Source organism: Centrocercus urophasianus, unplaced genomic scaffold, assembly GCF_019232065.1.
Source record: "Centrocercus urophasianus isolate 14NV4802_14NV808 unplaced genomic scaffold, USGS_Curo_1.0 seq_53, whole genome shotgun sequence".
Classification (NCBI taxonomy): Eukaryota; Metazoa; Chordata; class Aves; order Galliformes; family Phasianidae; genus Centrocercus; species Centrocercus urophasianus.
Window position 1 is genome coordinate 1,196,465 of NW_024885122.1, and position 12,074 is coordinate 1,208,538.

The 12,074-nt window shown below is 52.3% G+C and overlaps 1 protein-coding gene across 6 annotated transcripts in view; it reads right to left on the reverse strand.

Moving 5' to 3' along the window:
- Positions 1–2,573, reverse strand: part of EPB41L1 (erythrocyte membrane protein band 4.1 like 1) — a 68,717-nt gene extending 66,144 nt beyond the window's left edge. For 4 of the 6 annotated variants that reach the window (XM_042835469.1, XM_042835468.1, XM_042835463.1 and 1 more), the window contains exon 1: positions 2,496–2,573. The gene's annotated coding sequence lies outside the window, so the exon portion shown is untranslated. Of the gene's footprint in view, positions 1–2,116; positions 2,142–2,439; positions 2,463–2,495 lie in introns of those variants that run through there. The other 2 variants (XM_042835466.1, XM_042835465.1) reach the window with 2 other exon arrangements.
- Between the last annotated feature and the right edge of the window lie 9,501 nt (positions 2,574–12,074).

The window sequence follows — 12,074 nt, forward strand, 5'->3', positions numbered from 1 at the left end:
ATCTGACTTCTCTAGTGAGAACAATAAACCACACAGCCATCACTGTCACAGCCCCGGTGCAAGCACATTTTACATGCTGTATGAGAGTCACCTATCTGTAACTGCACAAGTCTTTCCATGCAGGAGCTTCCAAGCACCAAGCTTGGGAATCTCCACTGTTTTGTGTTTCACTTTTTTTGCATATACTCTCAAAACAGAGCTTCAGAATAGTCTCAGGCCTCCAAGTGACAGGCACCACATTAAAGTCTACGATATAGCTAAACACAGGCCTTCCAGACGCCCACATTGATCTGCCACCGAGCCTAAGCTCATACTCAACCAATCTCCTCACACACGCTGCACCATCAGTATCCCAGCTGTCACTCAGGCAGCGTATCACTGTGCCCAAAGCAGTGGGGAAATATAATTTCCTAGCTGAACAAAATTAAGGCAAGAGACACTCATGCAGAGCCTGTGAGAACAGACAGGAAACCCAGAGCAATCCTGAACACAGCCAAGCCCACCTCCTGCACTTTAACCAGCAGGCCATTCTCCATTGACTTCCATCATTTAGAAATCATGATTATTTACAGGACACTTTTTTTTTTTTAGGAACAGAATTAGCCAGAAACCTGACTAGTTTGTTTGTCTATGAAAACCTCCTCTAGCAATGCATGACTATTCTGCAGTGCTAGTGCAAGGGACATCTCAGTCATTTACAGGACTGCTAGAAGCAGAAAGAAGAAAAGGTTACTGTATAAATAAGGTGATCTCCTCATTCGGATCACAGTCATTGCCCAGGGAAAAGAGAAATCAGCTGCTTTGGGGAGGAAAACTGATTCTGAAAATTTTCTCCATTCCATATCGCAGCAATACCACAACTTTCTTCAGCCAACCCAGACCCCCTCCTGACTGTCCATCACACTTGAGCCACTCACAAGGCTGTTGTCACAACCAGGGCTCTGCTACATGCAGCAGTGTCCACTTCAGTGGCTCCACTACCATCTGAAGTTGCTGTTAAAGCAATAAACATGGCACAAGGGTTGTGAGGAGATGCTCGCTGCTCCCGGGAATGGCTGCAAGCAGAGGAGGCAGCTCACATCCCCTGGGGACACATATATGCTGATTATTCAACAGTCAATTTGGGGATTGTACTCGCATAAGGGATAAGGGAGAAAGAGGGTGATTCTAGACCTTCCATGTGCTACAATAACTAGTCTGGCACACTCATAGAACACACCCTATGAGCCTGTGGTCCTCGCTAACAGCAGGGCTCTGAGCACCCAGGGAGACCTGCAGACAGGCTCCAGGCTGCCAAACCAGAAGCCAAAAAACACAATTAAACAGTAATTGTCTTTTTGTCAGGATCACCACTCAAACCATGCCTTCCCTAAGCTCCAAACTTCCTTGAAGGCAACACGGGCAGGCAGGCTGCTGAAGGCCATGAGTGCAGATCCCCAGCCATGGCAGCCAAAGGACACCCGCAAACGTGCAGTGGGCAGCGGAGGAGGCAGAGAGCTGCAAGGCATCCCTGAGAGGCAGTCCTTGGTCACAACACGCTTCCCACGTCTCCGTTTGTTTGGATGCAAGAGCCCCTTTGTACAAGGCCAACGTGAGATGACCACAGGGGGAAGGAACTGATGAGCAGGCCGGTCTCTAGGTGTGCTGAGAAAGCCACACCTCTCAGGGCATGTCAGCAAGGAGAGGGCTCATCAGGAGTCACCTCACACAGCCTGCAGCCCAATAACAGAGCTCTTCCACCGCCCGCTCCTGCAGCACTGCAAATACTCCATAACACGTCCCCGACCATTGTTTGTCCGCAGAAGGGTCCCCACCGCCACGCATGGCTAAGCACAGAGCAGAACAATACTACTGCAGAAGCAGCAGTAGGAAGAGTACTTCATACGGAAAGCATTGACAGAGGGGACCCGCGTAGCCCTAATACGATCACCCAGGTAACGGTCTGTGGAGAAAACGCTGAGCTCGAGGATACCTCCAGAGCCCACCTCCTGCCATATGACGATACTCCAAAAATAACCACAGAAATATGCGAGGACCCGGTCCAAGTTGTTCCTGGCTCTCCCTCTAATGTAAATCGTCCCTCTGAAATCACAGCCCCGCGGTTAAACGCAGTTACCGCAATCCGCAGCGCCGGGCGGGCTGCGGGGCCGGCGGATCCCCGGGCTCTGCTGGGCTGTGCTGGGCTGCGCCGGTCCGGCTGCACGGCCGGGCTGCTGCTTCACCGCGCCCTGCTCGCCCCTCTGCGGCCGGGAACGCGGCGCTCCGGGCCCCGCGCCTAGAAACGGCGGCGATGAGAAGCGCTGCTCGCCGCTCCAGGCTCACCGAGGAAGGGAGACCGGGCGGGGAGAGCCGCAGTCGCTTCTCTGCGGCCCGGCGAGGCGACCCTGCCCAGCCCCGCCCCGCCCCGCCCCGCCTGCCGCTCTCCGCGGCCAAACGCACCTGGGGCCGCCGCACTCCGGCCGTGCCCCGCGTCGCTGCCCCGCGCGGGCGCTCACCTGGGCCTGTTCCGCCACCGACTTCCTCCGGGGCGCGGCCCCGCGCCGCAGCGACTGCCGCCAGCCGCCAGCCCGCCGTACGGCGGGAGTGCAGCGCGGGGCGGGCCGCGGCGCTGCGGAGGGAACGGCCCCGCGCCGCCGCACTCCCGCCCCCGCCCCACCCACTGGGAGCCGCCCCCGGCAGGGCCGCTCGGCTCCGCGCTGCGGAAGCTCCGCACGGGCGGGCGGCTACGTGGTGCGGAGCTCGGCCCCGCCTGGAGTCCGCCGCCTCGAACAGAACTGCCGTTGGGATCGCGCGGGAGGAGCCGCGCTCTCGAACGAGCCCCGGCGGCCGCCGCTGCGCTGCCTTAACCCCTCCCGGTGCGGCTCAGCCTGCGTGGCTGCGGCACCCCGCTCCCCCGCGTCCCTTTGGGATCCTCCGCAGACCGCCGGGGGCCGCAGCTGGGAGCTACGCGTCCCCGCTTGGCGGAGGAGCTCAGCCTCCCTCGGGCAGGAAGTCTGGGGCGAGCGCTGCGGCTCCCAGAGGCGTGGCCGCTCCCGGAGCGCGCTGCGGGGCCTGGCACGGCCCGGACGCTGCTCCTAGCGCGGGCAGCGCTCGTATAGAGCGCGGTGCGGCTGCGGGTTGGCCCGGTGTCCGCCGGAACCCCGTGCCGGGTTGTCCGCCGAGCGGCGCCCTCCGGGACGTGCGGCCCCGTAAAGCTGGGTAAATAGCGAGAACCCCTCGGGGATAAGCCGCCGCGCTAGGGCCGAGAGTGAGGCGGTGGCATTCGCTTACAAACAGAAGGCGTGTCCTCTGGTTGCACGGATTCCCTTTACGGAGTTTTTGCCTTTGGCCGTCTGTGGTCGTGCCGTGCTGCTGAGTGGGTGCCACACCTTGCCGCTGCGCTGCAGGATTTCTGGGGAACGGTCGAAAGAAAAAGATTTGTACAGCTGTGTTGCTAAAAAGATGTGGTCTGGGTGCAGTCTTGAGTCCTTGATTTGCTGCCTGTTTTTACCTTTCAGTGGAAGAATTGCTGTTCAGTGCGTCAGGTTCTCTCATACCCTAACAGGAAATTTAAATGTTAAAAATGAATTTGGGTCAAAAATTTGGTGGGTGACCACATGCATTCAAAGTATGGTTTCATAGTGCATGGCTGAGAGCGTTCCCCCTGAGGAGCTGAGCAGCAGAGCAGGAATGTGCAGGACAAATCCCTGCTGGTGCTGAACAAACGGCCTTGAGCTGTCTGCCAGCTGCCAGGAAGCTCAATCCCTCCTTTTCAGCTAAAACTGAAAATCCTCAACAGCACTGAAGATGTGGAAAATCCATTCTATATGGAGATTTGGCCATACTGCCCTTTGCCCCTAAAATGAGGAAAAGAGCTTAATTTGCAAAATACTGACCATCATCACGTGATGGGCCCTCTTCTGTTTATTTAATAACACAGAAGCTTTTTTTGCATCTTTGTCAAGTCTCGCTCCATGGTGGCAGTGATGGAGATACCTGCTCAGGTGTCCCATATAATAGATAGCGCAGAGGGAAGGGACAGTAAACCAAAACAAGAAAATAGAGAAATTCAGAGCAACCAGCACTTTTTGGGTTACTCACATAAATAAACATCTCCAGAGGTTAGCTTTTTCATCAGGAAGTGTTGTTACAGCAAGCAGCCAGTACTCAGCCAGGTGGAACTGCATGTTGGCTGCTGGACAGCTTGGCTGCCCAGTGTCTCGTATGTGACATGACGTGGAGGAAGGAGCTTGAGTGCACCACTCCCTACCTGGGCAGCAGCTCCATGGGAAAGTCACCAGGCAGTCAGATCGTGCTTTGTCACCAAAGGGAGATCTGGTGGCACATCCTCATGGTCTGGCAGAATCAGCTTGGAACAACGGTGCCAATGCAAAGAAATGAGGGATGGCACAAATTGAAAGGGCTTGCAGACATGTGATGGTTCTGTGTTAGGACAGATTTGGTCACTAGGCCTCCTTGAGAACCTGTGTGTTTTTTTTGCTGTCATGTGTTTGTTCGGTTGTTATTCCAGCAAGTTTTCTTATTACAGCTTACTACACCTTCAAGGAATCCGGTCTGCCTCTATTGAATAGAAAGCAAAGAGGGTTATCGCATGTGTCAGTTCTTCCCCTTGAGGGTACTTCTATGCTCTTTGTTGCAACATTGTTTTTAATGATTCCTATTTTAGTCAGGGTTGGTGTCCCTGACAGAAACAGTAGCTGTTAGCACTTCACGCCTTCCACGCGCAGCACCAACTACGAATTAGTGAAGTGCTCTTCTGGTTATTAATAATCATTGCAAAGTATTCATCGTCAGATCTGCAGCAGAAGCTGAAGTGAGACTGTGTTTGCCCTCACTTCCAAGATGAGGTGAGCTTAGGGAGTCCCGGCCTGAGCTGCTGCTGGAACTGATGCTCTTCGATAACAGCATTTCGCGGCCCTGGCTTGTTTATGCGGGGTGTGAAAAGGCCTTTTGTGCCCCCTGGGGAGCCAGCTGCCAGCTGGGAGCAGTGAGACTCTCCCTACGTGCTGCTGCTCGCTTCCTTCTCCCTTGCAAAGCTGTGCCTGCCATGAGACACAGGAGTTGCAAGAGGGCTTGCAGAAGTACTCAGCCCAGGTGGAAATGGAACATGGCTCCTGTGCTGGGCTCCGAGGCACTTTCTAGACGTTGGGAATGCACTGGTGTTCCCAGAATCACTGCAGCTCCAGACAAATGTTTCCACCCAAAGAAAACATATCCAGGTCTTGGTTGCTCATGCAAGGCTACTGGTCCATCTTCCTCCAGGCTGTCTGAGTGGGACTCAGAGCTTACGGAAGTCCCTGGGACATCAGACAAATTAAGCCAGGCCCAGTAGGAGTGCTGACTTTGGGGGATTGTCCCAGCAGAAAGTGCTATTTCTGTCTAAGAAACTGACTATCAGTGCACTTTGAGACAGTGCTAATGTTAAGAATCACAGACACGAAGAGGACATAAAAAACTAAAACTAAAAAGAAACAAACAAAATATGTTCTGGATTTCATACTTTCGTGTTACCAGTTAAAAGTCATGGTGCCCCAGCTCCTAGAGCCAGATGGCTGTGTTGGAATGTTAGTTTCTAATAGCTGTAGATACAAAAGAAGATTGGAGTATAAAAGCTAGAAAGTAAGAAAATAAATCAAGAGAGGTCAAAAAGTCCTCTTAGAGTGGAAAAGGTGCCACGTAACATTACAGTCTACCAAACTGGTGCCTTCCACAGTGAAATCTGAAGAAGTGGCCCCATAGCCTCCATGAGGCCTGGGTCTGGTGGCTGAGCAGAAGTGCCCATGGGAAGCTGAGGAGTGGTGGTGAATTGTCTGAGAAAGCTAATGACCTCTTCCATCTGAACGGCATCTCAGCCATAACTTGAATAAGTCCAATTTCCAGCCACCAAATCTTTCTGGACAAGGTAAGCTCTTCAGGAGGGATTGGCAAAGAAGGAAGGGCAGTGACGTTACTGTCTGTGTTAGGAAGTGTTTTGATGTTGTAGAGCTCAATGCTGGGGATGATGATGTTGAGTTCTTATGGGTTCTTAAGTTCTTAAGCTGGATATATGGGCTGAAATCCTTGGAATGAAATGCAACAAGACCAATTGTCCAGTCCTGCACTTTGGTCACAGCAACCCCAGGCAGCGCTACAGGCTTGGGGCAAAGTGGCTGGCAAACTGTGTGGAGAAGGAGGATCTAGGGGCTGACAGCTGACTGGACGTGAGTGAGCCGTGTGCCCAAGTGGCTTTCTTGGCTTATGTCAGAACTAGATCAGCCAGCAGGAGCAGGAGGTGATTGTCCCTCTGTACTCAGCACTGGTGAGGTTGTACCTTGATTACTGTGCTCAGTGTTGTGCACCTCACAACAAGAAAGACATTGAGACCCTGCAGCATATTCAGAGAAAGTCAGTGAAGCTCTGAAGGGTCTGGAGCACAAATGTTATGGGTAGTGGCTGAGGGAGTTGGGATTGTTCAGTCTGGAGGAGAGTCAGGGGAGATCTGAAAAGGTTGTAGTGAGGTGGAGGTCAGCCTCTGCTCAGAGGTAACGTGATAGAATGAGAAGTAATGGCCATAAGTTGCATCAGGGGTTTTTCAGGTTGGATATTACGAATAATTTATTCTTCAAAATAGTGGTCAGGCGTTGGCACAGGCTGCCCAGGGAGGTGGTGGAACCACCATCCTTTCAAGATGTGGCCCCCAGGGCATGGTTTAGTGGGCATGGTAGTGACGGGTTGATGATTGGACTAGTTGACCTTACTGCTCTTTTCCAGCCTTCGTGATTCTATGCATCTGAGTAATGAGTTCTCCATTATAGACATGCCTCTTCTCACACTAGTGCCTGCAGCCCCCCCCATCACATTTCTGGGCATTCTTTTTTAGATACTCAGTGAGCAGAAATTCTTCAGTCTCCCACTTCTAAGCAGGTTCTTCTGACCCCAACTGCACTTGCAAACCCTATTTTGGATCTCTTTCAACATCATAGATAACGTCAGTGAATACCTGTGATTTTAAGACACACTTTGGATCCTGCTCCATATAGGAATGCTACAGGATTGGTGTAGGAAGAAGGATACTTTCTTTATCAAGTATTCTCAGGATTCTGTGCACCAAACTTGGGCTGAAGTTGGCCAAGAGATGAGCACAACTCCCTTCCCTACCAGTGCAAAACTGTCATAGGGATGTGGGTCACAAGGAGCAGAGGTTTCCTTCCAGTGCCTTCACAGCAAATAGCATACCTCCTTGTTACTGACAGTGTCTTCCTAAGACTCTTCCAAATAAAAATTGTCCATTAAAACTTTTCCCTCAAATGCAATCTATCTCCTGTGACAGGAGTGTCCCTAACATCTAATGGAGGGTGAGAGAAAGCTGGGGAGCCTGTGATCAGGAACAGCAGCATGGTGGGATGAGATCTGGAGTAGCCCACACCTCTGGCTATGCTGGATGCAAAACTACTCTCAGCTAAAGCCTGAGCTCTGCTTGCAGCTCTGTCTGCATGCCAGTAATGCAGGTGGCAGGTGTTGATGGGCAGCTGAGGCCATGAGGTTGGCTGCCATGTGGTTGTGTCAGTTCTGCCCAGCACTGGGGGTGTGTGACAATGGTGGGGGCACCGCAGCCCCCCAGAGGCAAAGGAGGGGTCCTGCTCCCCTGCAGACTCTCCTGCTCCTTGCCTGTGCTGGCTGCCACCAGGGCAGCAGTATGTCCCCGGCCACGTCAGTGTGGGGAGTGAACAGACGACAGAGATCCCCACCAACTGGCAAACGTGTGCTTCCCTATCCTTAGGAAAGATGTTGCCTTCTCACTGCTGAGGTCTCCTCTCTAGGGCTCTCTCAGCCCAGTGCTGCTTTCCCCTCCTGAGAGGGGAACATAAGTCTCTGCAGAGGCCCTGGGCAGAAGCTGGGCCATTTCAACTGCTTTGGGCAGTGTTAGAAGCCACAGCCCTCTCACATCTCCAGGAATAGTGGGGGCCCTGCTTGCTGCTCTCTCCAAGTGTTTCTGCCTCAGATCAAGTCTGCCCTGCAGCACATGGCTTGCTCCCGGAAGGTCTAAAGCCCTGGGTCCTAGTAAATGGCCAGCTGGGAGGTAACTTCTCCGGACTGAGTACCAGCAGTGATGAACTGAACCTAAACCCACTGGTCAGGGTGCTTCCTCCCCTCTGGGATGCCCCACTGCCTGCTGACCTCTCCATTCTGTCCCAGTCAGCAGCAGCTCTTCCCATGTGTTGTCAGGTCTTCAGCAAGGCTCTAGTGGGGACACAGGGCTTTTGGCCTTGACTCCACAAATGCACTGGGGCCATAGGAGTACCCTCCCAGGTGATGCCCACACTGAGAAGAAGGAACAAAACAGCACTCAGCTGAGCTGGTGAGAGAAGTTGAGGCTGGGGAAACAAACCTTGTTTTATCCCAAACTCCTGCCTCCCCCAACCCCACAGGCCCACAGTGAGCACCCTCGCTGCAGCCACAGGTTGCATCCCCTGCATAGGATCACAGCAAAGCTGGGTTGGAAGGGACCTCAAAGCCCACCGAGCCCTCCCTGCCATGGGCAATACCTCCAGGTGTGGGGCAAGACTGCAAAATGCAGCTGCAAAGGCGCTTCCAGTGCCACCACTGTAAATTTCCTTGGCTGGGGAGTCCTGGCAGCAGCAAATAGCAGGGTCCCTGCTCTATTGTCACTTATAATATGCAGGGTTGCGAATAGTATTTGGAAAATAAAAGTTCCTCCACAGCCAAACCCTTACGGGGAGTCCAGCACCCAGCTGAGGCCTCTCTCGGTAGAGGATTGGGCTTGGCAGTGGGGTTCCCTATTGCTCACATGGCTGAGACTCCTCAACCTCTGGCAGCTGTGGCTCATGCTGGTGAATGGGGCCAGAAATGGGAGGGAGCAGACCCAGAGGACCTGGCAGGGCTCTCTCGGGCTTCAGGGTTGCTGCAGGCTCTCCAGCCCTGCTCTCAAGGACACAGCTGATCTCAGGCTGCCGGAGGAGGAGCAGGAGTTTCTCAGGAAAGTAGTGAAGACAAGGAGTTTTTGTGGTGTCTCCTGGTTCCTCTCTGAAGCACACTGCCAGCAGCAGCAATGGAGCTAACCCACCCCTCAGAGACCTTCCTGCAAAGCCAGAGTGTGGGGATGTCAGGAGCAGTCACACCAGGTAAAGCAGTGTTCCCTCCTCATCCCTTGTGACATGCCTTGCACCATCAGCCTAGCAGGATCCCGACATAGGGCCTCATGACCCTGGACATTTGCCCACATTTCCCTGTCTTGGAAGGGACCACTGAGGTCTGGTTCCTAGAGGACTGGGTATGGTGAAGTAATGGTTAATGGCCCTCATGAGTGAGCACCGGCAGTGCTGATGGACTCCCAGCTGGTGGAGTCAAATAATAAAATTTCTGAAAATCCCAACAAGCTAAAATTGAGGCTTTTTTGCATGAGACCCGGATCAGGCAGAAATGCCAATGCAAAAATGCCAGTGTTTTCCCTTTTACATAAATTAGTTGGACTGGCTTGTTGGCATACTATTGAATTCAGCCTCCCTTTGCTTCAGAGGTTTGCACACGGAATCACAGAATCATAGATTCACAGACTCATAGAATGTCCTGAGCTGGAGGGGACCCACAAGGATCATTGAATCCAAATCCTGGTCCCACACAGCCCACATAAAATGCAACCCTATGTTGAGAATATTGTACAAATGCTTTTTCAACACTTTTGGACCTGATGCTGTGAACACTGCCCTGAGGATCCTTTTCCAGTGCTCTATATAAAAGCTTTTATAAAAGGTTGTGATGGCAGGAGCACTGATGCCAGCCTTGCCCATGCAGGAGGGTCAGCTGCCCAGGCATCACTCCGAGCGGCCACATTGCTCCAGCAGCACACACTGATTCCTCTGGTTGACAAATCACTCTGTGGCCAGAGAAGACCCAGACTAATCAGGCTAATGTACTTCTCCCTGGCACCTTCTGTTCATCCATCAGTGCTGGACACAACACTCACCAGCTCCATAGGCCCTGCAGATACTTTCATTTATTTGGGCAAAAGAAGGCAGGTTAAAGCCTAATGGTGCTAATGGATAGCAGTCAGTTAGCTGTGTTAAGGACTGCTCTGCAGTGCAGAGGTCTGGAAGTCTGAAGCAGACTGGAAAACTCTCTTCTCTTTGCTGCTAAATTTGCAGGACTATGCCTTCCAAAGGCTCTGCAGATCTGACTGTGGCACTGTAATGCAAACTCCATGGCAGCATCCCCACTGCGGAGCTATACATGTTCTGTCTGTGTGTCCTGCTGAGCCTTCAGGCCATACATACTGGATTAGATATGTGGGCTGCCCACTTCTGCAAGCAATGGCTACACCTTAATATCATGGTGCTTCAGCAGGTCACACTGCTCAGAGCCAGACTTCAGGACTCTGGGATCCAGAGTAGGCTGGGATCTGTATGCCCACCTGGAACTAAAAAAATGCCATTCAAATTCCAGACCTTCAGCACAAATCCACACTGCTATTGGAGCAGAGCCAGGTGCCGTCTCCTGGCTGCTGCAAGGACTAAAGCCAGATGCTACAAAGTGAGAACAGGACCCGTTTTCCAAAACCGAGGTGCTGCATTAACCTCCAAGTGGAGAAATTCCTTCAAAAACTTTAGCACTAGTTCTCATTATCCATGTAAACATCTCCTCTTTCAGCTGCAGAACTTGGGTAATTGTGTGAGATCTTTGCAGCTATAATTGACAAAATACATCTGAGCTGATGATTTCTATTAGGAAAAGATTTTAGGACTCAAATTAGTATTATGATCTCTTACCAGATGCTGATTACAATGCTTCCCAGGTCAGCTTTATTCCATGACAAGACTCTGAGCAGCAACTGAGCAGCTCCCTGCTATCACATTTTTAGCCTAGACGCTGCAGCTCGGGAGCAGTGCAGAGAAACTGAAATTAGGTAGAAATTCCAACCAGCCTTGCTAAACTGCCATGAAAATTTAACTATCCAAATGCAAAGCCTCTGTGCCTGTTTGCTTTTCCATCATGGCAAAGAAAATGGAAATGCAGTAATACTTCAATATACATGTCAAAAGATATTCACCACTTGGGGTGGAGGGGCCACGCAGAGCCATGCTGCTGCCCACCAAAGGGCAGAACCAATTGCTCTGCTCCACGGGCTGAGGGTCACCATGTGCTAACCATCTGTGAATGGACATCACTGAGATAAAAACAAGATTGTGAAATATTCTACACCTTCGCACCATTAATAGCAGAATTTGAACCTCTGCCTTCTAAATACGTGTAATTCTGGGCAAGAATATAGTTAGAGAGTATAAGCAGTAACCTGTATACGTTTCCTCTTTCATTAGAAGAGAGCTGACAGCCACAGCTGTCCAGCAGCTCCCAGAAGCCGATTCCTTAGCACCAGCTGCCAGCATACCATGGCAGAGTGTAAGGAGTAAGGAGGTAAGGAGGTTGAGGCTCCACTGGGTACGTCAGAGCACCAAGCCCATTCCCACCTACTCTGTACTTGTAGAAGGAGAAGGACTGAATTTTCATTTACAGAATGAGGAACCTCAGCACTCCCAGGGACTGGAGGTGGAGTCTGACATCCCAGTTGCTCACAGGAATTCATATAGCTCCTTGCAGCCACCCATCTCTAGGGCTGTTGAGGGGAGAAAGATCTTTTCCACATAGTGTTATGAGATATGAAAGGAATTGCAGTGAAATGTTTGCCCAGTGGAGACAGCAGCACCTGGCCTGGAAGCGGGCTGTGTTGGGGACACACCATTAGGCCGGGTTCCCTGCACCAGCCTGCTGGCCTGGCCCTCCCTGCTACTCACCGTTCCCACCTCTCTGCCTTGCGCTGTGCTGGGCCCAAGCAGGTAGCACACAGCCAACCGTGCACTGGGCGCACATCCCAGGCAGGTCCCAGGAGCAGAGCTGTGCACCAGGAGCTCGCCCAGCAGAGGCACCCAACAGACAGAGGGTATGGAGCCTCAGGGCCCTTGCCATATCCCTGCCTGGTGCAGGCTCTTTTGTGATGACAAACAGCCAGGCACCCAGATCCTCAGTTGCACCTGTAGCCCTCTGTCAAACCAAGCTTCTACAACTCCCAAGTGAAAGTAAAC